General features: G+C 46.2%; 1 protein-coding gene and 1 pseudogene across 8 annotated transcripts in view; both read right to left on the bottom strand.

Moving 5' to 3' along the window:
• The window catches only part of TSC1 (TSC complex subunit 1), a 53,062-nt gene extending 45,796 nt beyond the window's left edge, over window positions 1-7,266 (bottom strand). For 4 of the 8 annotated variants that reach the window (XM_076009150.1, XM_012744100.3, XM_076009149.1 and 1 more), the window contains exon 1: window positions 7,178-7,266. The gene's annotated coding sequence lies outside the window, so the exon portion shown is untranslated. Of the gene's footprint in view, window positions 1-7,148 lie in introns of all 8 variants that reach the window. The other 4 variants (XM_012744103.3, XM_012744098.3, XM_076009146.1 and 1 more) reach the window with 2 other exon arrangements.
• A 7,561-nt stretch (window positions 7,267-14,827) lies between these two features.
• Window positions 14,828-14,967, bottom strand: LOC142874730 (uncharacterized; annotated as a pseudogene).
• Window positions 14,968-24,134: the final 9,167 nt, after the last annotated feature.

Here is a 24,134-nt window from a genome sequence, read left to right on the forward strand (position 1 = left end):
GTTGGATACGGAGTATGAAAGGGAGCCTCATATATATTCCCCATTATGCCGAGCCCTGGAAAAACCTGGAAACAGCTCTTAAATACATAATCTTGGTCAAAGTCAAATTAGGGGATGGAGCAACTCTCTAACAATTAAAATCTCTTGCTCCAGATGAAAGGGTAATTATATTTCCACATGGAGCACATTCCAGACAGCAAACTCCAGGGGCCCTCAGCAGCGCCCCCAAGCGTGTGCGCAGAGCAGCAGGCAGGCTGGCCCTTCAGAAAGGCTGACCACACCATGCAGACAGGGAGTGCTTGCCTGGCCACATGCACTCCAAGTCAGAGAGCTGGAATTACAGTGCAGGAGCCTCTAATCTTCAGAATCTTAAAATCAGCTGTTTGTTAGTCTACTGAGTTATATAGACTTCCTCTTGGAATTAATCCAGTTGGACCTTTTACCTGAAAAGAAATATCTAAGGCAAGGGTAAAATTAGGATGCACACAAGATGGGATCTTGTAGCCTGCCCAGCCAAGATCACTGTCCTAGATAAAGGCACTACCATAAGAAAGTAGAGTGTTTTCTTTGTCCAGTGCTCCATGTTAAGACTTTTACTGTCTTTATCACTATGCTAAAAAAAAATGGTAATGGTACTAAATTGGCATTGTTGCTACGGCAAAGGCTACCTACCATTATTTATATTTTTAAGTGTTTATTTACTGATTCATTTATATTTCAATCCTGCCCTGTAGGGGTGCTACCACACAATTATTCTAGTCAGTAAAGTAAGATGTGATGTGTGAACCTCCTGACAGGAAGTGAGGGGCATGGTTGGAAACACCTGTCAGAGCGGAACAGCAGCTTCAGTGCATGTGCTTATCTTCAAAAGCCAAATTAAAAAACAGACATGCCCCTAGATCTAGATTTTTCCCTCTTTGATATCTGACTCAAAAGTTGTATTCTCACTTACATGCGACACTGCAACTTCACTTCTACAAGCAGTCTTTTTGAATAAAAATAAAGCACAGGTTTGAGAGGGAAGATGAGGGCTCTGTGTTTTAGTATCTTGGGATGAAACAAAAGGAGTACAGGTCAATTTGTTTTCACAGTTCATCTTAATTAATTTCGTTCTTTAGGTGTTTACAGATAGACAGCACACATGCCTGGGATTACACGCCAACTCCAGACTAACAGCCATGTATAGCTGTCATAAGCAGAGCCTATAAGCATTATTTTCACGTATCTCTGCCCTAGCCAAGATGCATTACAAGCTATGGGCTAAAAGCTATATATACCTTTAGGAAATACTAGTGGTAAGTACCTAAAATGTATTTAGAAAATATTTTATCTGAAATTATCAGTTGAGTTTTCAGACTTTTGGAAAATAGTGCTATGATGGGCCTAGAAACTCTCAAGGATGTCTCAGAAATATAAATCACATGATATAGGCAACTGCATTTCAAATCACCTAAGATAATTTTGTACACATTTGCCTATGATGTAAAAATGCAACTATAGGTAAAAGCGAAGGCAGATGTCTCTTCACTATAACTTGTTTTCTATATTTAAGTTTTTATTTATAAAAATACAAAGACAATTCAGACACAGGCACAGGCACAGATGAACTACCTCAGAGTGAAGTACAGTCTAGATACAGCAGAAACACTACACTGCTATGTTAATGCTCAGCTCTGGCTCAGGAACTTTCAGGTAATTTCTTGGAGTAATATTTTATTAAGTGAACAAAGCCGCCTTCAGCACAAATGCATCTAAAAAGGGGAAGATACTTGCTCCAATTCTCTCTTCCTACAGATGCATAGAAGGAAGGAGAAAAGTAGGAAATACTAGTGAGAGTAAAATAGCTGATGGAAAAACCTGCCAACATGTGTAGTCACCTGTGATTTAAATGGTCTCAGCAATTGTAGTTCCTCTCAAGGTCAAACTGGGGCAAATCCAACTTGCCAGATTCTCCATTCAGAACTTCTGCCATTAGGGGCCTTGATGGACCATTTGCTAAAGCTTATATTCTATTCCAAAAGTGAAGAATCCTCTAGTAACTTGCCTATAGGGCCAGAGCTTGATTTTGGTAAAGAGTATCTCTTCTACAAATAATGGTATGTTTTGACTTTCTATTAACATGAACAAAATTATTTACCAAGAAAATACAAGCCAAACAGGTATGTATGTTTCAAAAAGTAACTATACAAAGCTTCCCTTAAAAGAAATATGAGCAAACTGTAGGATTTCTTTAGGTTTCAAGTTTATAGGACCAAAAGAGAAATATTCTAGGGAAGAAAGATACAGGGTTTGATAGTCAAGAACAATGGTTTTTAAAATGTTGTCCTCACACCACCAGCATGAACATTCCCTGGGAATTTGTTACAAATACAAATTCCCAGGTTTTGCCCTAGATCTCTGAATCAGAAACTTTGAGATGGGGACCTCCAGTTGATTTTGATGCCCACTAAAAGCTCAGAACCACTGGTCTAGGAACAAGAAAAGAGGGATGAAGATAAGAAACATTCACTTATATATCTGCTTTGAGGTTCAAAAGGGGGAAGAAATAATGCATAAACCTGGGAAAAAGCCCTGTGGAATTCTGCCAGGTGCTAAAGGTACCAACACAGATTGAATGCCAAGCCTGACAAGCATTTAGCAGGTTACATACCTGAGTTCTCTACTTCTATTTTCTTTTAAAATGTGGCACCTAAGATTAAATTCCCAGTGAAGTGTACAGAATCTTTCAATACAGAAGTTTAACAAAATGATTTATAACACAAACAGTACATAAGTCTATCTTTAAAAGACATGGGTGTTCCAGCTTTCTGGCAAAAAAAAAAAAAAGAAGAAGAAGAAAGAAAGAAAATTGTTTTTAATAAAGCCCAAGTCCATTTTTAAGAGCAGTAATCTATCTAAAATCATCAGTTGAGCTTCAAGTTGGGTCCATAAAGTCTCTGAAGCTGTATCCAAAACTCTGTGTCTGTATTTTTTCTTTTCTTTTCTTTTTTGGTAGTGAAGGACATAAAGGGTAGAGGAAGGGACATTTAGTCCTGTTTCCCACAGATTTTTCAGAGGGTAACTGAGCACCCGCAAACAAAAAAAAGTTAAAAACCACTGACCTGTGAGTTAGTTTATGAGATTAGCAGATCAGGCAGTTTATCACAGTGGAAGATTAAATGTTTGGGCTCTGGAGTAACCACACAGGGTTCACAGCCAGCTTAGCCCCTGAACAGTGACCTTAAGGCAACTTACTTCAAGTCCCTAAGCTTCAGTTTCCTCTTCCTATTCTGCCTCTTAAGGATGTAGAAAGAGTTAACAGGATCAGACATGTAAAATACTTAGCACAGTGTCTGGCACATAAATACTTAATAAATATAAGCTTTATTATAACAATATTACTACTAAATAAAATGTACTGCTGGGTACATAATACTTAGCATTCTATCCATTTAACAATTGGTATTTGAAACATTGATAAAAACATTCTATAACTTAAAATGGATACACTTCAAGTTTGTTACTGTGCTCTGTGAACTGCTCAAGGTAGCACAGGTTTTAATGACTACAGACATGAAAGTCACTACCTCTATTCTTCCTGTCACTCCCCATGGTGTCTTCTATCACATCACCAACAGAAGGGCAAAACTGTCCCCTGTCACTCAAATACTTCAAGGCCTCTATTGCCATTGTATTTACTTGAGAAAGTGACCTGTGAGTTGTAGGCCTGTAACTACCATGCCTTGTTTGGGATCAAAGCTGGGTTTTTAAGGCACTTTACTCACTAGATGTCAATCTGAATTCATTCAACTTTAAAAAGTATTGTTACCTTTTGCTACTTACCTGTATATAACAAAAGTTAGCACTACACAAGAGAAGGGACAAGAAGAAATTGACAATGTCCTGAAATAACACATCTCTTACATACAGTATATAAAATACAAATCTTTATTATCTCTCATGAAAACAGACATTAAAATAAACATTAAATTACTAATTTCCAGCAACCACAGTCTTAAAAAATAAATCAGAGAAAGAATAATCTCAAACTGCTGATGGTAGACCTCTTCCAGATCAACTTAAATGGTGAAAAAAATGAGCAGTTCATGCAAACCAAATTATATTAGTTACCAATTGATGATCTGAGGTAAAAAAGAAAAAATTCTCAAGTGTTTAAGTATATACTACATACAAATTTAAAGCAAACAGCTACAGATTTGAATGTTATTGAGTATACTTTTCTTTCTTGCCTACAGCTATTTTAAATGACAAACAAAACTAATACAGATAAAACTAATCTTTCAAAGAGAGATCTGTAACATGAGAACCTTATAGAGAATTACCTTCTAAAAAATATGATGATCTAAAGGAAAGGATAAGCAGGTTTTCACCCAACTATACGGGCTAACAGTCACCAATTTGCTTGGTTATTCTAACACCATTAACACTCTGATTCAATCAACTTGGTCAGAAGGTTTGGCTGAAGCCCCAGAAGGACTTTAAATCTCAGAAATTTAGAATAAGAAATATTCATTAATTTACAATCCAACTCCCTTTCTTCACAGATGAAGAAACTGAGGCTGATAATTGACTAGTTAAAGGTTGGAAGCTATTTGACTCTTTAGAAAAGCTTGAAATGGTTGATGTAGTGCTGTATTTGTCTCTTTGGCATCCAAGAATAGCCAATTAATTCCAGGAGAAGCTAATTTTAGTTCACTATGGCCCTGGAACCGGGAAATGAACATACCTGTAGCCTAACAAACTTCGAAAGAAGACACAAGCTGTAAGATCAAGGCAGCTCAAAATTAAGAGCCCCAAACTCACCCAACACTATATACATCAGAGGTTAGAAGCTATTTTAAGAAATGTCTCTGTAATAAATTACAAATTAAAAGAAAATAGCCAGAATAATACTTCAAACCAGTGGTCCTCAACCTCTAGAGCACGTCAGAAGCAGACTTCTTCCAAAATATATACACAAAGTGTCCTCAAAGACTGAATATGTAGGTCTACCTACTATGGGGCCAGGTATCTGTGCACGGAGATTCTCATGAACATTATAGTTTGAAATCCCTTGTTTCCAGAAATTTCATTATTCCGTACACATTACATATATGGGAGTACATTAGATTTGCCCTAATAAGATTATTCAGATTCATCTCACCAATGAAACCAGGCACACACAGAAGGCATCATATTACACCACAACAGACCCACCACACTGGATCTTTGCTCTTAACCCAGCGAGGAAGAGTAAACTGAGTCACAAGATTTGAGATACTCCAATATAACGGCTAGGAGCCGCCTTCTTTCTAACTAGGAATTTAGGAACATACCAAGCATTTATGACACCAGGAAATACAAGAAGCAAAAAAAGCTTACATCATTTGCCCTTCTAGGCACGTGATTTAGGAGTGTTTGGGGTATTAATTTTAGTAAGAGTATATTTTCCATTTACATCTTCTATAAATACCCCTTAAATTTACACCAGGTGGTTAGAGGAAGATTCTGCAGTTCCCCAGGGCAATAGCAAATAATGTTTCAGTGTTTCTGAGGAGTCTCATTTGCCTGATGCATGACTGTTAAAGGTACATTTCCCTACACAACCCTAAATCAGTTTTCATATTTGCATATTCCAGGTTTACTCAGGAATGCTCAACTTAAGAATCACAGGTGGTTGCTCAGTAAATCAAAGGCTCCCAGAAGATTAGGTTTTATAATGCTTCCTGAAATTTACAGCTCCACTTTGCCAGCCTGTTTGAATTCAGATGACTCCAAGTTGATCCCAAAATTATAAATCAAAGTATCTCAGAAGAGTATTATTCTATTTTAGTACTTTTACAGCTTACTCTATGTAAAGTGAAGTGCTATTTCTATGCTACTAAAAAAAAAAAATCCAGCAAGGATTTTAGTAAGACTTCTTTCTGCAAAAATCTCATCAGTTTTTATTTAAAAAACAAATACTTTTCAGCCTAATTTAGACTAACAAGTTTACATGCACAACACTGCCATCCCAAAACAAAACCTAAGGCAAATAAGCCAAGTGCACCCCCCCCATCAAAATTAAACACACACATGTGTACAAAACCTCGGCTAACTGATTAATTCTAATCACTTAATGACAGGTCAGCTTTGATCAAGTAACAGATAAATAAAACTCTAGTCTTTGGAATCAGTCAGACCCCAGTTCCACTCCAGGCTCAGATACTTCTCAGTGTGTGACCTTAGGCGAATCACCCTACTGTCCCCAGGCCTCAGTTTCTTCCATCGGAGGTGTTAATAGTAGTGGCTGCCTCTTGCATTTGTTGTGAGGACCAAAGGAGATGATGACTGCAAGTGCTCCATAAACGCTAGCTGTTGTTATTGGCTAGGAGGACTGCGTCCCCAAGTCTGCCACCCCCCCAATTCAAGACACACGAAGTAAAGCACTTTAAACAAGAAACACAAAGAGCGAGCTTTAATTCTACAAGGGATCTCCGGTTGCAGGCTCTCTTCATCCTCCAGTTCCTCAAACGAATGAATGAGTGCCTAGGAGTTGCTCTGCAAATAGCTGTCTCTTAAGAATCACCTCTGCTGACTTTAAGGTAACTGTCTTTCACCACCAATTAAACACCCACAAGCACACCAGGAGCGAGGCTCTCCAGTCATGCAAATTTCAGCGGAGACGACGAGTCTAGGCGAGTCCCTGATGCCCACAGGCAGCCTCCATTCATTCTCCCCCCCACCGCAGACCCCTCTCCGTAAGTCCAGGGTCCAGCCCCACCCCGCAACCCTTCCGCTCCCGCCGAGCGCCTCTCCCCTGCGCTCCGCACCCCGGGTGAACCTGTCACCCCACCGAGGGACCGGCTGGCGAGGGGGCCCACCTCACCCCTGCCCTCGGCACCGAGGCCCGGGGGTGCAGCCGTCCCCTCGGCCGCCGAGGAGGGACGAAGTGCCGGCCGGGCCCGCCTCTCCTCCCCAGGGACCCGCCAGTCCCGGCTGGGCCTAGCCGGAGATAGCGCGTAATAAGAGGGAGGGGAGAGCTGCCCGAATCCCCCTTCCCCGGGGTCCCTACCCAGCAAGTGACCCACTTAGCCCACCCCCTCAGAGGCTCTCAGACTGGGATTACGATGCCAGGGCTGCCCCAAGAAGCCCCCATAAAAAGGAGGGGGAGACACCCCCATACTCACCCACCATCTCCTCCCCCTCAGCTGTTTACCTCACAGTTCCTCCAGCCTACAGGGCGCCGCCATCTTGGACGTACGGCACCTCCCCCCGCGGTGAAATGTCCACGGCCGGCCGCGGCCTCCGCCACGAAAAAGAGTCCCCAGCCAGGCCTAGCCTACTTTCCGAACCAAAGGGCAGGTGACCCTAGCCCTAACCCTAACCCCAACCCCACCGAATGGAAGAGGCCGTTCCACTCATTAATGAGGAAGTGATCTGGCCGAGAGAAAAAAACAAGAAGAGTTTTTTAGGCAGGGGGGCGGGGACGGGCGGAAGGATCCCGCAAGGTTGCCGCTGAGCGATCTTGTGACTCTGAAGGAGGCAAAAAGAAGGCCCGGCACGGCGGGAGGAGCCACGCGAGAACCCGAGGGGCGGGGCGGCGGGTCACGTGGCCGGGCGGGCGGGAGGGCGCTAGGAGAGGCGTAAACAAGCCGGCCCGGCTGGGTGTGGTTGCGGCGCCCCCCTGCCCGTCCTGCGGTCCCTCAGGGTCTTCCTGAGGCCGGCCACGGAGCTGCGGTCCCACTTCCCAGAGAGCCACGGGGGCCCGGGTGGGCGGTGCAGGGCCTGCCTTGAACCCCAGGGGTGCGGCAGCTCGCCTGGGGAAGGAGTAAAAAGCTGGGCCAGGCAGCCCTCTTCCCTTGGCAGCGACTTGCAAAGCCGCCTCTGGCCTCGGCCTCCGAGCCGTTGCCACCTCGCACCTAGGCATGACATCTGTGGAAAACCCACCCTGAGGAGGAGGAGGCAGCGTTAAAATCAGAACACCGAGATTCATTTCCTGCTTTGCTGCCTCCTCACGGTGACAAGGCTTGACGTCCTCTAAGCCCGTGTCTCCCTCTGAAATGTGCGTGATAAAATTCGTGAAGTGAGGAATCAGGTGTGGAAAGTGTTCAGCTCGAGCCCCACACCTGTGCCCGGTGGCTCACACCTGTAGTCCCACCAGCTGGGTCTGAGGCGGGAGGGTCGCTTGAGGCCAGGTGTTCAAGACCCTACCTGGGCAACATAGTGAGACCCTGTCTCTAAAAACAGGAAAATAGGAGGTGGCCCTTATCATGAGACAGGATATAAGTGTGAGAGATGGGCCGGAGAGTGGGATGAAGTCTCTGGTATCTGAAAGGCTTTTGAGGGAAGTGGGCATCAGGCTGGGTTTTAAAGGAAAAAAGGTAGCTTTTATGAAACAGAAATGGGAGACGCAGCTGGGAAGAGAAGAACATTCCAGGCAGAGGGAACCGAAGGAGCAAGAGCCTAACAGCAAGGAAATTCTGGGTGAGTTATGGGAGTACCACGTTTTGTCATAGGAGCAATTGAGTCACAATGCAAAGCAGACTGTGGTTAGGAGCCAGGTGTGTGAGTGGCCAGGGTAGTTGGGCGTTGTCAATTCCAAGCAGGTCCAGGGTGGTCCAGGGCAGAGATGCTGCTAGCCAGTGTGGCATCTTTAAGAAAATTAGAAAAAGGCACCCTTTCTGGACCCATAGCCCCTATGAGCAGAACCCTGACTGTGTTTTGGCCACTACACACCTACCCTCAACCCTCCTGCGGCCTTTGAGCAGTGAACAACCTTTATAACCAAAGGTCTGGAGCTGTGCAGGCTCATGAGGGAGGTAGGGATTGAGGTAGGGGTTCCACTGGTCTAACATGGTCACCAGAGGCAGCCAGAGGATGCCAAGAGTTCTCGATTCAAACAGGCCAGAGTTTGAACGTAGGATTCTGCCATTGTACCAACTGAGTGAGCCTTAGTCTCCTCGTCTGCAACATCAGGGTAATAATAATGCCTACCTAATGGGGATTTGGGTTGGATTGAGAGAGATATTAAGGTATAACTGGCATAAATACTCCTTCACCTAATGTTAGTTTTGTTAACTCTTAGCAATGTTCACCCTCAGCATCTGTCACTCCCAGCACTGGGTCCACAAAATGCTAAATTCTTCTGTGTAACTGCCCAAACATAATCTACCTGGGGGCCACAGATGCAAAGGTTGGGGGAGAAGGGGGGGAATGTTGGGGGGAAGGGTCTGGGTTCTCAGTTCCACCAGTCAAACCATTTCACAGGAGCAGATTGCTGCCTTTGCACTTGCACCAGGGCAGGGACTCGAGTGTGTTCATAGATCTCAGACCACTGGTGACTGGGAGAGTTAAGGTTAAGGAACGGGGTGTGGGGACCAACCAGCACTGCCCCAGAGCTCTGACCCAGGAAGCCACCCCATGGTTCCATGACCTCATCCTTCCAGAATGCACTCCTCCTCGGAAGGGAGCAGTGAAACACAGAGCTCATCAACTGTTCCCTCTCAAGGGGGCCATGATCACATTGTTACTGTTTATACAGTGTCTGGAAGAAGAATGGTAATTGTTATCTCTATATGGACCACCAGGGGCTTGTGAGAAGAGGCTGGAAAGAATAGGCAGAGACAGCCCTCCCACCATCTCTGGCCATTTACCAATCTGGGCCACCTGGATATATTCTGCTTTTCTGGGGTTGATTTTTGTCACTTGCGGAATAAATGTTAATCAGACCACTGTCTTCCAGGCATTACCCTGGAGCCTCCTTGTGATGGGCTTCCTGGCCAGCCTGTCTGAGCATGAAAAGGGCTGAGCCAATGGGTGGTGCTGACTTGATGCATATGGTGGACATCTGTTGCATTTGTCTGTGCAGCATCCCTTCCCCCTTCTTAGAGGACAAATTGTCCTTACCTAATTCCCCAGGTGCTGGAGGGCCTGACAATTACAGTACCACTCCTAGGTCACAGCAGGTGGACCAGGTCTAGCCAATCTGAAATTCCCATCATCTAGCCAAAGTGATTGGCCTATGTTTAGACATGTGACTTGAGCTGGGCCAATCAGAGTGCTTCTCTGGGTATTTATATATGAATGCTGAAAGAGAGATACTCTCTTTCCTCGCTAAACTGGCTTAAGGGAGCTGTGGCCTCTCCCTCCTCCTGTCCTGCAGCAGGCAGTGTGAGAAGTCTGCTCAAAGATGAAAAAGACACACAGAGACAGAGACAAAGAGACAGAGATGGAAAGGAAAATGCATGTTGCTACCGTCTTCATTTCTAGAGTCTCTGAGACCTGCCTCACCCTTGTCTTCCAAGTGCCATGAAGCAATTTATTTTGGCTAATGCTGGTTTCAGTTGCGTTTTTGTCCCTCGAAAACAAAAGGCCTTCTGGATGCAATGGGATTTGAAGGCCTTTGGAAGGACACCACTAGCCAAAAATATTTCCCTCTCGGTGCCTGAAGCCCAGCCATTTGAATTGTCTGTCCTCTGGCTTCAGTTTTCAGCTGTCTCTGTGGCAGCCTTCTGGCCAGGTGCCCTGTCATCAGTGGCTGCCCATCTTGTGCAGGATCGAGTCCAAGCTCCTGGCAGTAGCCCCCACGGCCCTCTGTGTGCAGCCCTGGCCTTTCTGTTCCCTCACTGTCTAGTGCCATGTCCTCCATGACCCTGGATCACCAAGAGGTTTCACACCGCCCTCCCTTTGCTCAGGCTGTCTCCTCGGCCTCCTACTAGATAGCCTCCCCAGCCTGTGGACCTTCTGAACTTGCCCTCTGACCTCCTGTTGCATTTGACCAAAGTGAAGCAATGTCAGGGTAGGGAGGCAGGACCTTCCCACCTGGCCTGGCTGTGACCCCCAGCTCCCACCACACTGTATATCTCACCCTGTGTGTTAGAATTGGCTCTCTCCACTTACTCGTCACACCTAGAGGTGATATCAGCTCCCCACCCTCACTCGTCCCCAGGTACTTCACCACTCTTTTCTCTGAAGCTGCTCAGACCTGTCTTTTTAATTATACCTTTGAGGGTACTACTATTTCCCACCAGCATCCCAACTGCTACACCCACTTCCAAGAGAATCTGCCCCTGGCCTGAGCTACCCACTGCGAACCAACCCAAACGTGCAGACACACACACACACACACACACACACACACCACTGATGGGACCTGTATGGGGTAAAAAACCTTCGTTGCACTGAGCCAGCCAGATTCTCCTTGTTGAGAATTTGCACTGAGAGACCCCAAGGCCGGGACAGATGCTGTTGGTCGAGGCTTGCAACTTTGCATGACTGCAGGGGCCCATTCCAACTGCTGTGCTCCCCGGCGTACAGATCACTTAGAAGACACCTCGTGCGTGTGCCCTCTGGGGTTGTGCAGTAAGACGAGACTGCCATGGTGCATGGAAGGCCATGTGGAGTTAGTTGGGTGCAGCTGCAGCCCCCCAGCACCCTGAGCAGCAGAGGTTAAGCAGAAAGAGAAACCGGGAGGCTTGCTGGGGAGGCCAGCATACCCAGACCAGAAAGGAGCAGATGCGATTTCAGGGGCATAGAGCCCTGAGAGGAAGAGAGCTGTAGGACAAGTCCATTGCCTGTGAGGCCTGGCCGTATTTCCTGCTTTGGTCTGGAAGATGCCACTTCGCTTTTCAATAAATTTCACTTTTATCTGAGCTAGTGTAAGCTGGCTTCTGTTCCTGACAACCACGGCCAGAGATGGCCAAGAATGTTTCCTTCCTTCTTCACCTGGATCACACCTGTTCTTCCTCCAAGACTCCACTCAAATGTGACCTCCACCAGGAAGTCTTCTCAAAACCTTCAGAGTGGCGTAAGGGTCCCTGCTCTGAGCCCACCACCCCCACCACACGTATCCCTCTGTTCCTGCAGTGGAACTGCCTGGTACTGAGGTTGTGTCTGGGGGCCCGTCTCCCGCCCAAGGCGCAAGTCTTCTGCTGCCCCGGGGAGCGGGGAGGACAGGGGTGGGTGGGATGGGCAAGGGGCCCCTTCAAACATTTCTAGTTCAAGGTCAAAAGCCAGAGGCTTTGGGGCCAAGTGTAAGAGGGATGGACCTTTCAAGACTAAGGATAAGAAGGGGTAGTGAGTTTGGGGGTCCCAAGAGTGGCTCTTGCTGGGCGGCGCAGTGTCCATGGCAGCCCAGGCACCCTGCGGGGGTCGCCCACCTTCTTGGTTTGCTACTATTCCTCCAAATGGAGTGAAACTTACTGTCTCACAGTTCTAGAGGCTGAAGTCCAGATCAAGGTGTCAGCAGGGTTGGTTCCTTGTGAACGCTCTGAGGAAGAGTCTGGTCCAGGCTTCTCCGCTGCTTCTGGAGTTTGCCGGCCACCTTCCTTGTTCCCTGGCTTGAGACACATCACCCCGATCTCCGCCTTCCTGTTTGCTTGGTGTCCTCCCCCCCCCCCGTCTCTTCGCCCAACATTTCCCCTTGTTATAATGACGCCAGTACTAATGAATTAAAGGCCCACCCTATTCCACTATGCCTTCATCTTAGCTAATTAATTACATCTGCTGTGAGCCTAGACATAGTCACATTCTAAGGAACTGTGGGTTAGGACTGCAACGTATGAATTTTGAGGGGATAAACAGGTGCCAAGGGCTGAGTTAGTCACTCCACCATCCATGGGTTGTGAATGGGCCCTCTTTGTTTGTTTGTTTGTTTTTTAAGAGGCAAGGTCATGCTGTGTTGCCCAGGCTGGATGGAGTGCAGTGGCCAGATCATAGCTCATGGCAGCCTCGAGCTCCTGGGCTGAAGCGATCCTCCTGCCTCAGCCTCCTGAGTAGCTGAGACTACAGGCCATGTGCCACTATACCCTAATTTCTAAAAATTTTTTGTAGAGACAGGGCCTTGCTGTATTGCCTAGGCTGGTCTCAGACTCCTGGCCTCAAGTGATCCTCCCACCTAAGCCTCCCAAAAGTGCTGGGATTACAGGTGTGAGCCACCGTGCCCAGCTCCTCTCTGATTTTTATGCATACATTATTCATTCATTCCTTTTTATCTTCATTCCCCACATCTGGGTTCCATCCTCTCTCACAAGCAACCATTCTAATGTGTGTAATGTGTATCCTTTCATATGTGTGTATTTTAATTTGTGTAAATGGAATTACATAGATGTTGTAGATGGCAATCAGCTTCTTACTTTTTCTGCCCCACTCAGCATTATGTGTTGAAGCTCTGTCCAGGTTGCTTTGTATATATCTAGCCAGTAACTTCTAACCGCTGACAATTATTCAGTGATGTGGATCTACCCTAATCTACACTCCACTCTCCCAGGGATCAACACCCACAGTGCCACCAGAAGCAACACTGTGATAAATGTCACTGTATATATTCCCTTATGGATCCAGCTGAGGATTTCTTTGGGATAAACAACAAGGAGTAGGCGGGTCATAGGGTGCATGGACTTTTTAGGATACACCACCAAATTGTTCTCCAAGACACCTGCCCCAGTCCACACTCCCACCACACATCCACAAAAGTGCCCATATCCCTGCCAACACTTCACATCGACTAGCTCTTCAATGTTTTCAGTATAACAGGGCTAAAGTGACATGTTCTTGTTTTATTAACAATTTGCCTGTCTGGCTTAATGAGATGGAGCCTTTTCATATTCTTTTTTTTTTTTTTTTTTTTTTTTTTTTTGAGACAGGGTCTCACTTTGTTGCCCAGGCTAGAGTGAGTGCTGTGGCATCAGCCTGGCTCACAGCAACCTCAAACTCCTGGGCTCAAGCAATCCTCCTGCCTCAGCCTCCCGAGTAGCTGGGACTACAGGCATGCGCCACCATGCCCGGCTAATTTTTTCTATATATATTAGTTGGCCAATTAATTTCTTTCTATTTATAGTAGAGATGGGGTCTCACTCTTGCTCAGGCTGGTTTCGAACTCCTGACCTTGAGCAATCCGCCCGCCTCGGCCTCCCGGAGTGCTAGGATTACAGGCCTGAGCCACCGCGCCTGGCCCATATTCTTGTTAGTCTTGTGGGTTCCTCTCTCTATAAATTGCTAGTTCTTATCTTTTGTCCATTTTTCCAGTACAGTTGGTATTTTTCCTTGTTAATTGGCAGGAGAGCTATATATATTCTATATATGTGTTCCCCCTTATTGGTTATAGATACTTCAAGTGTCTTCTCCCAGTCTGCTACCTATGCATGAACTATCTATATTGTGCCTCATTGGAAAAGAGTCATTAATTTTGATGATATCAGATTCATCTCTTTTTCTTTTTGATGTATACTTTGGGTATTTGAAGTGTTGTTTGAGAATGCCTTTTCTAACTCTTCATCATAAAAAAATATTCTTAAGCATTCTATATATTTGCATTCCTTTGGAAGGCCAAGGTAGAGGATTGCTTGAGGCCAGGAGTTCAAGACCAGCCTGAGCAAGACCAAAACCCCATCTCTACTAAAAATAGAAAAATTAGCTGGGTGCAGGGGCGTGCACCTGTAGTCTCAGCTACTTGGGAGGCTGAGGCAGGCTGATCGCTCGAGCCCAGGAGTTTGAGGCTGCAGTGAGCTATGACATGCCATGGCACTCTAGCTGAGGCAACAGAGTGAGACTCTGTCTCAAAAAAAAAAAAAAAAAGAAAGTAACACAAGATTATATAATATTGCCACAGACATAATAGATGTAAATCCTAAAAGAATAAACAATAATTTAAAAAAGAAGAAGAATTTACTTTAGGGTCATTTTTAGAGAAGGATCTGCCTGGTTCTCAATTTGACACCCTCACTAAAAATAAATGAGTTCAAATTGTATTAGCTTCTAAAACTATCATACTCAAGAATTGCACAGATTAAAAAAAAAAAAAGAATTGCACAGATGACTGAGATATGCCAATACCGCACGTAAAAGCAAGTTATTAGATCTTTCTAGCATCTGTCTCATAGTTCCTCCCCACGGATCTGACAAATAATCCTGTGAATAGAGCAAAACCACAGAGCACAAAATTTACTCTGTGAGGCATTTCCAAGGATGTGTAGCTACAGAGAAAGCCCCATTAGCATAGACCTCAACCAATAATTTTTTAAAGAAATAAAAAACTGAGAAAAAAAAAATCTCTAATGTTTGCCCACATATTTACTATAGTTGGCATTCTTCATTTCTTTGTGTAGATTCAGTTTTCCATCTGGTATTATTTTCCTTCTCCTTAACTTCTTTTATTATTCCTTATAATGTTAAATGCATGCAACAAATTCTCTCAACTTTTATCTATGTGAAAAAAGTGCATTTCCCCTTTATGTTTGAAAGGTATTTTTGCTGGACATGGAATGCTAGGCTGACAGTTTCTTTCTTCAGCTTTTTAAAGATGTCATTCCATTGTCTCCCAGTCTGCATAACTTCTGAGGAGAAATCTATGGTAATTCTTACCTTTGTTCCTCTGTCGTTTTTTGTCAGAAGGTCATCAAGGTTTTTAACATAAATATTTGTTGACTGATTGATTGGTTGGTTGATTGATTTAAAATCATCCTGAGTGTATTAAGAGTTAATCATCCTGAGTGTATTAACTCATCATTAATCATCCTGAGTGTATTAACTCTTACACATCCTGAGTGTTAAGAGTTCTCCAAAAACACAGAACCAGTAGGGTGTGTATGTGTGAGTGTGTATGTGTGAGTGTGTGTGTGTGTGTGTGTGTGTGTGTGTGTGTGTGTAAGGAATTGGCTCATATGATTTTGGAGCCTCACAAGTCTAAAATCTGCAGTGTGGGTTGGCAGGCTGGAGACAAGGGAAGAATCAACATTGTGTAGTTCAAGTTCAAAGGCTGTCTGTTGGCAGAATTCCCTCTTGCTTGGAGGAAGTCAATCTTTTGTTCTATTCAGGCCTTGAAGTGGCGCATAATGCTCTGCCATCTGCCTTATGCAATGTCTACCTGTTTATTTTTTATTTTATTATTATTATTATTTTTGAGATAGAGTCTCGCTTTGTTGCCCAGGCTAGAGTGAGTACCCTGGCGTCAGCCTAGCTCACAGCAACCTCAAACTCTGGGCTCAAGCAATCCTGCTGCCTCAGCCTCCCAAGTAGCTGGAACTACAGGCATGTGCCACCATGCCCAGCTAATTTTTTCTATATATATTAGTTGTCCAATTAATTTCTTTCTGTTTATAGTAGAGACAGGGTCTCGCTCTTGCTCAGGCTGGTTTTGAACTCCTGACCTCGAGCAATCCACCTGCCTCGGCCTCCCAGAGTGCTAGGAGTACAGGCGTGAGCCACCATGCCCAGCCAACTCCACCTGTTTCAATACGAATTCCATCCATTAAAACCCTCACAGAAACATTCTGAATAACATTTGACCACATATCTGGCCACTATGGCCCAGATGAGTTAAGAGATAAAATTAACCTTTATACTAAGTATCTAGAAAAGCAAGCGTCTTAGCTTCTTAAACTATGTTTTTTTGTTTTGTAAACCATTCTAAGAAAATTTTCTTCGTCTAAAGAAAACTTTCCCTAGTATTGTAACCTTAGTCTTTTTTTTTTTTTGCAAAGAAAAGCATTGATATAGATTAGAGAACTGTCATTTCCATAAATTATCTTCCAAAAAAGTCTTACTTACCAGGTAGACTGGAAAATAAGAAAATCACGTGTCAGAATAAGATATGAATGCTGGCAAGGAGAGCTAGGCTGCTCAGTAAATGCTGGGAAATATACTAAAGATGCCAGCCCCCAGCACAGATTCCAGAAACCTGTGGATGTTCTTTCGTCCTTTCCTGCCAAAGTACAGCAGTTTGACTTCTCTAAGTATACTCTTCAAAATGTACCATCTTTTGCTGGATTTCTTCAAAACTGCACGTATATTTCAGGCCTTTCCTCTTTGTCTTATCACCACCAAAGAATGTAGTTTTAACTCCTTAACTTATGTATTAGTTGTCTATTGCTGTGTAACAAATAATTCTGAAACCTGTAGTGGCTTAGAACAACGTCTATTATCTCACAGTTTCCGCGGGTCGGGGATGTGGATGCAGTTTAGCTGGGTTCTGCGACTCAGGTCCTGGGCAAGCTTGCAACCCAGGTGTCAGCTGGAGCTGTGGTTTTCCCAAGGCTCTACCGGGGAAGAGATCTACTCGCACGCTCACACACGTGGTTGTCAACAGGACTGAGTTCCCCAAGGGCTGTTGGCCCGAGGACTCCATTTCTTGGCCAGAGGCACCCTCAGTTCCGTGTCTCATGTGCTCAGGGTGTAGCAACTGGCAAGCAAGATGGAAGACACGGTCTGTCATAACCTAATCTTGGGGGCCGGGCGCGCAGTGACTCACGCCTGTAATCCCAGTGCTCTGGGGTTGCCGAGGCGGGCGGATTGTTTGAGCTCAGTAGTTCGAGACCAGCCTGAGCAAGAGCGAGACCCCATCTCTACTAAAAATAGAAAGAAATTAATTGGCCAACTAAAAACACATAGAAAAAATGAGCCGGGCATGGTGGCGCATGCCTGTGGTCCCAGCTACTCGGGAGGCTGAGGCAGGAGGATCGCTTGAGCCCTGGAGTTTGAGGTTGCTGTGAGCTAGGCTGACGCCACAGCACTCTAGCCCGGGCAACAGAGTGAGACTCTGTCTCAAAATAAATAAATAAATAAAACAATCTAATCTTGGAAGCACGACCCCCCATCACTTTTCCATCCTGTTCTTCAGAAGTCACTAGAGAGTCTAAGTGAGTACCCAAGGAAGTGACCACCCACACTCAGTGGGAGGGGACCACACGGGCCGTGACTATCAGGAGGGGGAGCTATTGGGGTGATTTGCTTCCCACACTGAGCATTGGACATTCCTTGCCTGAAAAGCTCCTTCCCCTCATGGCCGCCCTGACACCTTCAGACAAAGTGGCAGCTCCTTCTCTGGGCCCCATAGCACCCTGTTCACACATCTGTCATTCCAGGAATCACAATAATAAGGTAACAGCCAGCACTTAATGCGGAATTACTATAAGCCCAACCATCTTCTAAGCACTTCACAGGCATTAAGTGAAAAGCACACAGTTGTTTTGTGTGTCGATGCAGAGAAGCATTCATTCAACAATGACGTTATCATTGTCTCCTCTGCACTTCTTTGCTAAGCATGGGGGAACTCATTAGTGAGCAGGAGACAGTCCCCAAAATCAAGAATCTTACAGGCCAGGATCAGAGACAGAACAGTGCAAAGGTAACTGACATGCCACCTGGTACATGTTGTGTTGAGTGTTAGTAGAGGACAGTCTCGTAGCAGACACACCCAAGACCATTGGTGGCGGTGGTAATATTTCAATTCGAATGTGAAGAATAAGTAGCAGTTAGCCAGGAAGAGAGGGAGCGTTAGAACACTCGGGGCAGAGCAAGAGTAGGTGCGATAAAAACAGCAGGGAGAACGCCAGGAGCGGCATGGTGGGAGGAATCACAAGGAAGAAAGGGAGGCGAGAAGTACTGACGGCAGCAGACAGGTGGCGTGTGTTGAGTGCCAGGCACTGTTCTGTGGCTCTGCATAGATACATGTAACCTTCAGAATAACCCTGTGCACCAGATGTAATTTTGCAAATAAGGAGACTGAGTCACGAAGACTCGCCCCAGACACCAGCTAATGAGCGTCCAGTCGTAATCACTGGAGGGCTGGTCGCGAGGGGCCACCGAAGGCATTTGACCCCGGTCCTGAGCTTGGTGAGGAGCCGTGCGGATTTTAACTGGGCTGACACCTGCTGGGGCATGGAGAGTGGATGGAGGGCCGGCACAGGAGGTGGGGAGGGGCCATGTAGGACCGTGATGTGGTACTCCAGGGGCGCGGGGATGACAGCCTGGACTAAGGTGGTGCAGTGGGAGATGGAGGAGGAGGAGGAGGAGGAGGGTGATTCCAGGATTTTGGCTGGGATATGAGTGGCAACATGGGTTGATGTCACTTTGGGACCAGCTGACTTGAGATGCCAGAGAGACAGGCCCAGTGGACATGGTGTGGAGTTTAAACTCAAAGGCACAGACCAAAATTTAGGAGGTGCTAGTGATCAGAGGGTAACTGAGGCTGGGAGAACAGGCCATGGCAGCCAAGGATGTGCAGTGGGTGCACCAGGCCCCAGGGTGAGGATGGAGAGGGCTGGCCTGAGCCAGGGACCTGGCTCTGCAGCCCAGCTGGGTGGCTTTGGGTGAGTCTCCAAGCCTCAGTTTCCCCATCTGTAACACGGGATGACACCAATACCTTAAATGCCCACGCCGAGGCTTGCTAGGACAGTCCAGTGAGAGACACACATGCGTGCGTAACAGAGTGCCCACCTCAGTGTGAGCGCTCGGTGTGTACTAGGTTGTGGCCTGCTGCGTTAGTTCCCTAGGGCTGCCATAACAGTGACCACAAACCGGGGAGCTTAAAACGACAGAAACTTATTCTCTCACAATTCTGGAGACCAGAAATGCTGCAATCAATGCGTCAGCCAGCAGAGTCGGTTCCTTCTGGAGGTGCTGAGGGAGGTGCTGTTCCATGCCTCTCCCAGCTCTGGGGGGTCACCGGGAATGTTTGTTCTTTGCCTGGGAGCTGCATCACTCTAATCTCTGCCTCCGTCATCATGCGGCCTTCTTCCCTGTGTGTCTCTGTGTGTGTCCTCTCCTCTTCTTTTTTTTTTTTTGAGACAGATTCTCGCTTTGTTGCCCAGGCTAGAGTGAGTGCTGTGGCGTCAGCCTGGCTCACAGCAACCTCAAACTCCTGGGCTCAAGCGATCCTCCTGCCTCAGCCTCCCGAGTAGCTGGGACTACAGGCATGCGCCACCATGCCCGGCTAATTTTTTCTATATATATTAGTTGGCCAATTAATTTCTTTCTATTTATAGTAGAGATGGGGTCTCGCTCTTGCTCGGGCTGGTTTCGAACTCCTGACCTGGAGCAATCTGCCCACCTCGGCCTCCAAGAGTGCTAAGATTACAGGCGTGAGCCACCATGCCCGGCCCCTCTCCTCTTCTTATAGGGACACCAGTCATTGGATTTAGGGCCCACCCAATCCAGTACGCCCTCATCCGAGCAGAATTACACCTGCAAAGACCCTGTTTCCAAATAAGGTCACATTCTGGGGTTCCGGGTAGATATGAATTTGGGGGGGACCCTATCCAAACCCCTATACCTGCTGTCAAGGAGCATGGGGCCCAGCAGATGAGATGGGAGACAGGGACCAATCCTACTGTAATCAGAGTCAAATCCAGCCCCACACTGACCTGCAAAGTGCTGCAGGAGACAGAGGTCAAATTTATTGGCAAGGGAGGGATTTGAACTTTGTTGTTTTCTTTGAGGATTTGACAAATGCAGGTGGGGCCGACAGCTTCGCAGCAGGAGGACCCAGCTTGAGCACAGGCATGGGAGCGAGACCACATAAGGCTCGTTTGCTTGATACATGGTCAGATTTAGGAAACAGGAGACAGGAAGGCAGGATATGGGAGGACCTCGAGCGCAAGAAGAAGCCTGACTGTGTCCGCAGGCTGTGCGGAGCCCTGACAGTTGTGAGCCGAGGAGAGAAGGAAAGAAAGTGTTGAATGTCGGCAAAGGCTTACTCTCCACGTTGCTGCCTGCCAGTTTACCTTTGAGAGCCTGGGTTACCTGTGTCCCTGGGGAGGCCACCTCCTCCCTCACATCCCTGCTCTCACCTCTGGACACCCCCTGCGATCAAACGTGTGGGGCCACGCTCCGCAGTCCCTTGGGCGTGGAGGAGTTTCACGGCCACCTCGAGACCATCTCTCACCCACCCCCACCCCAAGGCAGACGCGTTCACAACTAGAGCTTTGGTTTTAGCTGCGCCTCCCCGGAGCATGTGCAGTGACCATTTGGAAAAAGATAAAGTTAGATCCCTTGTTCACACCCCGCACCAGAATAAACTCCAAATGGATCCGAGCTCTAGGTGTCAAAAGTGAAATCATACAAGTGCTAGAAAAACACACGGGTGAAGTCTTTGTAATTGGGAGTAAAGAAAACCTTTCTAAAAATGGCTAAAACGTCAGAGGGAATAAAAGACCGATAATTTAGATGAGCTCACACAAAAAAAAATAGAATAAAAGCAAACTGAAACAAAAACACTTTTGGCATGGCAGAAAGGAAATAAGCAAAGTTAGAAGACAAATGATAAACTGAGAGAAAATATTTGCACAGAAAACCTCCCTACTATAGGGGAGCTCCTTAAAAAAAATCTATATTTTAAAAAGCCAATTATTTGATAGGGGGAAAAAAACAGGCAAAAGACATGAACAGAAAGTTCACGGAAAAAGAAATGTAAATGACTGGTAAACACATAGAAAGACTTAGCCTCACTTATCAGTAAGGGTAATGCAAATTAAAGCTACCATTTCTATCCTATCAGATTGGCAAAAATCCCAAAATTTAGCAACCAACCCTGCTGGCAAGGATGTGGGGAACAAATACTCTCTTCCTGCGGTGGGAGGGCAGAGTGGTGCACCCTCTATTGAGGGGACTTTGGCCATATCTAAGGACATTCCACGTGCATCGTTCCTTTGGCACACCATTACCCTGAAGATACACCTATACACACACACACACACACACACACACACACACACACACACACACACACAAGATTCTTATGGCATTATCTATAAAAGCTAAATATTGGAGACAACCCAAATGTCCATCAATAGGGGACTGATTGAATAAACTATGGCACAATTAAGTACTACGCAGCCATAAAAATGCTAATGTCCTGGGAGGAAGCAGAAGGCATCGCTTGAGCTCAGGAGTTCAAGACCAGCCTGAGCAAGAGCAAGACACCATCTCTACTGAAAATAGAAAAAATAGCCTGGCACAGTGGCACCTGCCTGTAGTCTCAGCTACTCAGGAGGCTAAGACAGGAGGATCCCTTGAGCCCAGAAGTTAGCGGCTGCGTTGTGATATGATCCTGCCACGGCACTCTACCCAGGGCAACAGAGCCAGACTCTGTCTCAAAAAAGAAAAAAAGAAAAAAAAATGCTAATGTCAAGAACCAAGATTTCCAGTGTAAGAGAAAAGAGACACAAACATAAAATCAGTGTTGCTTTTAAAAACGTATAGCGCTAAATTCAAACTGGGAATCCTAACAGGAGCATGTAAAGGCGTCAGAGTCAACATGGAGTCACTTGTGTCACAAACACTGACGAAATGGAGCCAGGGAAGGCCGTGAGGGGAGGGTCGTCACGAACAAATGCCCGGAAACAAGAACCAAAAGCCCCTGCAAACACCACGCCTTGCACAAGGACCGGCACAACCTCACACACAAAAACGTACTTCTGCAAGGACACCTGCCCAGCAACTGCCTGTCCGGTCTGGAACTGGCATCCCCCTTGTTACTGATCCTTGTAGCTGAGGAAAATTATCTCAGATGTCATACTTTGTAATCCTTCTTACTTTTCCTTTAAAAACCTTTGTCTTCCTTTACCTCCCTGAACAGGCACATAGTATCCAAGGCACACGCATCCCCATCGCAATGCCTGTTCCCAGGGAAGTAGTGTTTTCTTTTCCTTTCCTTTCCTTTCCTTTCCTTTCCTTTCCTTTCCTTTCCTTTCCTTTCCTTTCCTTTCCTTTCCTTTCCTTTCCTTTCCTTTCCTTTCCTTTTTCCTTTCCTTTCCTTTCCTTTCCTTTCCTTTCCTTTCCTTTCCTTTTTCCTTCCCTTTCCCCTTTCCCCTTTCCCCTTTCCCCTTTCCCCTTTCCCCTTTCCCCTTTCCCCTTTCCCCTTTCCCCTTTCCCCTTTCCCCTTTCCCCTTTCCCCTTTCCCCTTTCCCCTTTCCCCTTTCCCCTTTCCCCTTTCCCCTTTCCCCTTTCCCCTTTCCCCTTTCCCCTTTCCCCTTTCCCCTTTCCCCTTTCCTTTCCTTTCCTTTCCTTTCCTTTCCTTTCCTTTCCTTTCCTTTCCTTTCCTTTTCTTTTCAGACAGAGTCTCACTCTGTTGCCCAGGCTAGAGTGCTGTGGCATCAGCCTAGCTCACAGCAACCTCAAACTCCTGGGCTTAAGCGATCCTCCTGCCTCAGCCTCCCCAGTAGCTGGGACTACAGGCACGCACCACCGCGCCCAGCTAATTTTTTCTATTTTTAGTTGTTGGGCTAATTTCTTTCCATTTATAGTAGAGACGGGGGTCTCCCTCTTGCTCAGGTTGGACTCGAACTCCCGAGCTCAAGCAATCCTCCCGCCTCGGCCGAAGCAGCATTTTCTTTTACAGAGTCTCCCTGTCTGCTTATTATTTAGGCTGGCGAAGACATAATTAGAAAAATAAATAGGTAGAAGAATCCATTTCCTGGTTCTGAACGCCGAAACAGCTTAGAAGCAGACGCCTGGTAACAACGGGCACCTCGTCTTGGCTTCCGTGCACCAGGCCTCACCAAACAGAACTGGGCTCAGAGAAATGGCTCCAGAGAGGCAGCAGAAGTGCAAGGGGGCCACCTTGTGTCGGAAAGCAAGGACGGGCGCGTGGACTGACGGAGAGGTGTCCGACACCCTACTGAGACCAGTCTGGCAGGGCTCTCCGTGATAGAGTTTGAGGAAAATGACTGTCGTGGGTTGAATAGTGACACCCGTCCCCCCAAGATGTGCCTGAATCCTCATGCACAGTGCCTGTGAACGGGGCCGTATTTGGGAAAGAAGGTCTTTGCAGATGTAATTAAGTTAAGGATTTCAAAATGAGACCCTCTTGTATTAACCTGTGGGTTCTAAATCCAACGGCACATGAAGGAAGAGGAGACCAGACCGGAAGAGGAGAAAATAAGACCTACCCATAAAATAAGCCCTAGCAGGATTTCTAAGCATGTGCGCAATAGAAGCCCCACCCCGGAAAACAAGACCTAGTGACGGGTGTGGCCGCGCAGCGCATCTGCACAACCCGTGCATTTCGTAGCAGCCCTTCTCATCCACCCCAGGAGAGCTCTATGGCTCGACATGAGAGATCAGGGCCAACGGTTCCAAAGGAAATAGAGTCGCGAGAAATTCAGGATGGAATTCGGGGTTTGGAGAGTTATGATGATGTTCCAGAAGAAGATGACTTAACTATATTTGAATAAATGTAGGTTATTGTACCGTACTTAAAAAAAAAAAAACAACATATCCTCTGAAAATAAGCCCTAGAGTGTCTTCTTGAGGAAAAATAAATATAAGACCCTGTCTTATTTTCGGGGAAACACGGTAAGTTCTTAGTATGCAATACATCATTCAGACCTCATGAACCATCCCGTAAGACAGGTATTGTTCTTTACCTTGCTTACACATGAGGAATCTAAGACTTAGAG

The sequence above is a fragment of the Microcebus murinus genome, chromosome 12, assembly GCF_040939455.1.
Source record: "Microcebus murinus isolate Inina chromosome 12, M.murinus_Inina_mat1.0, whole genome shotgun sequence".
Classification (NCBI taxonomy): Eukaryota; Metazoa; Chordata; class Mammalia; order Primates; family Cheirogaleidae; genus Microcebus; species Microcebus murinus.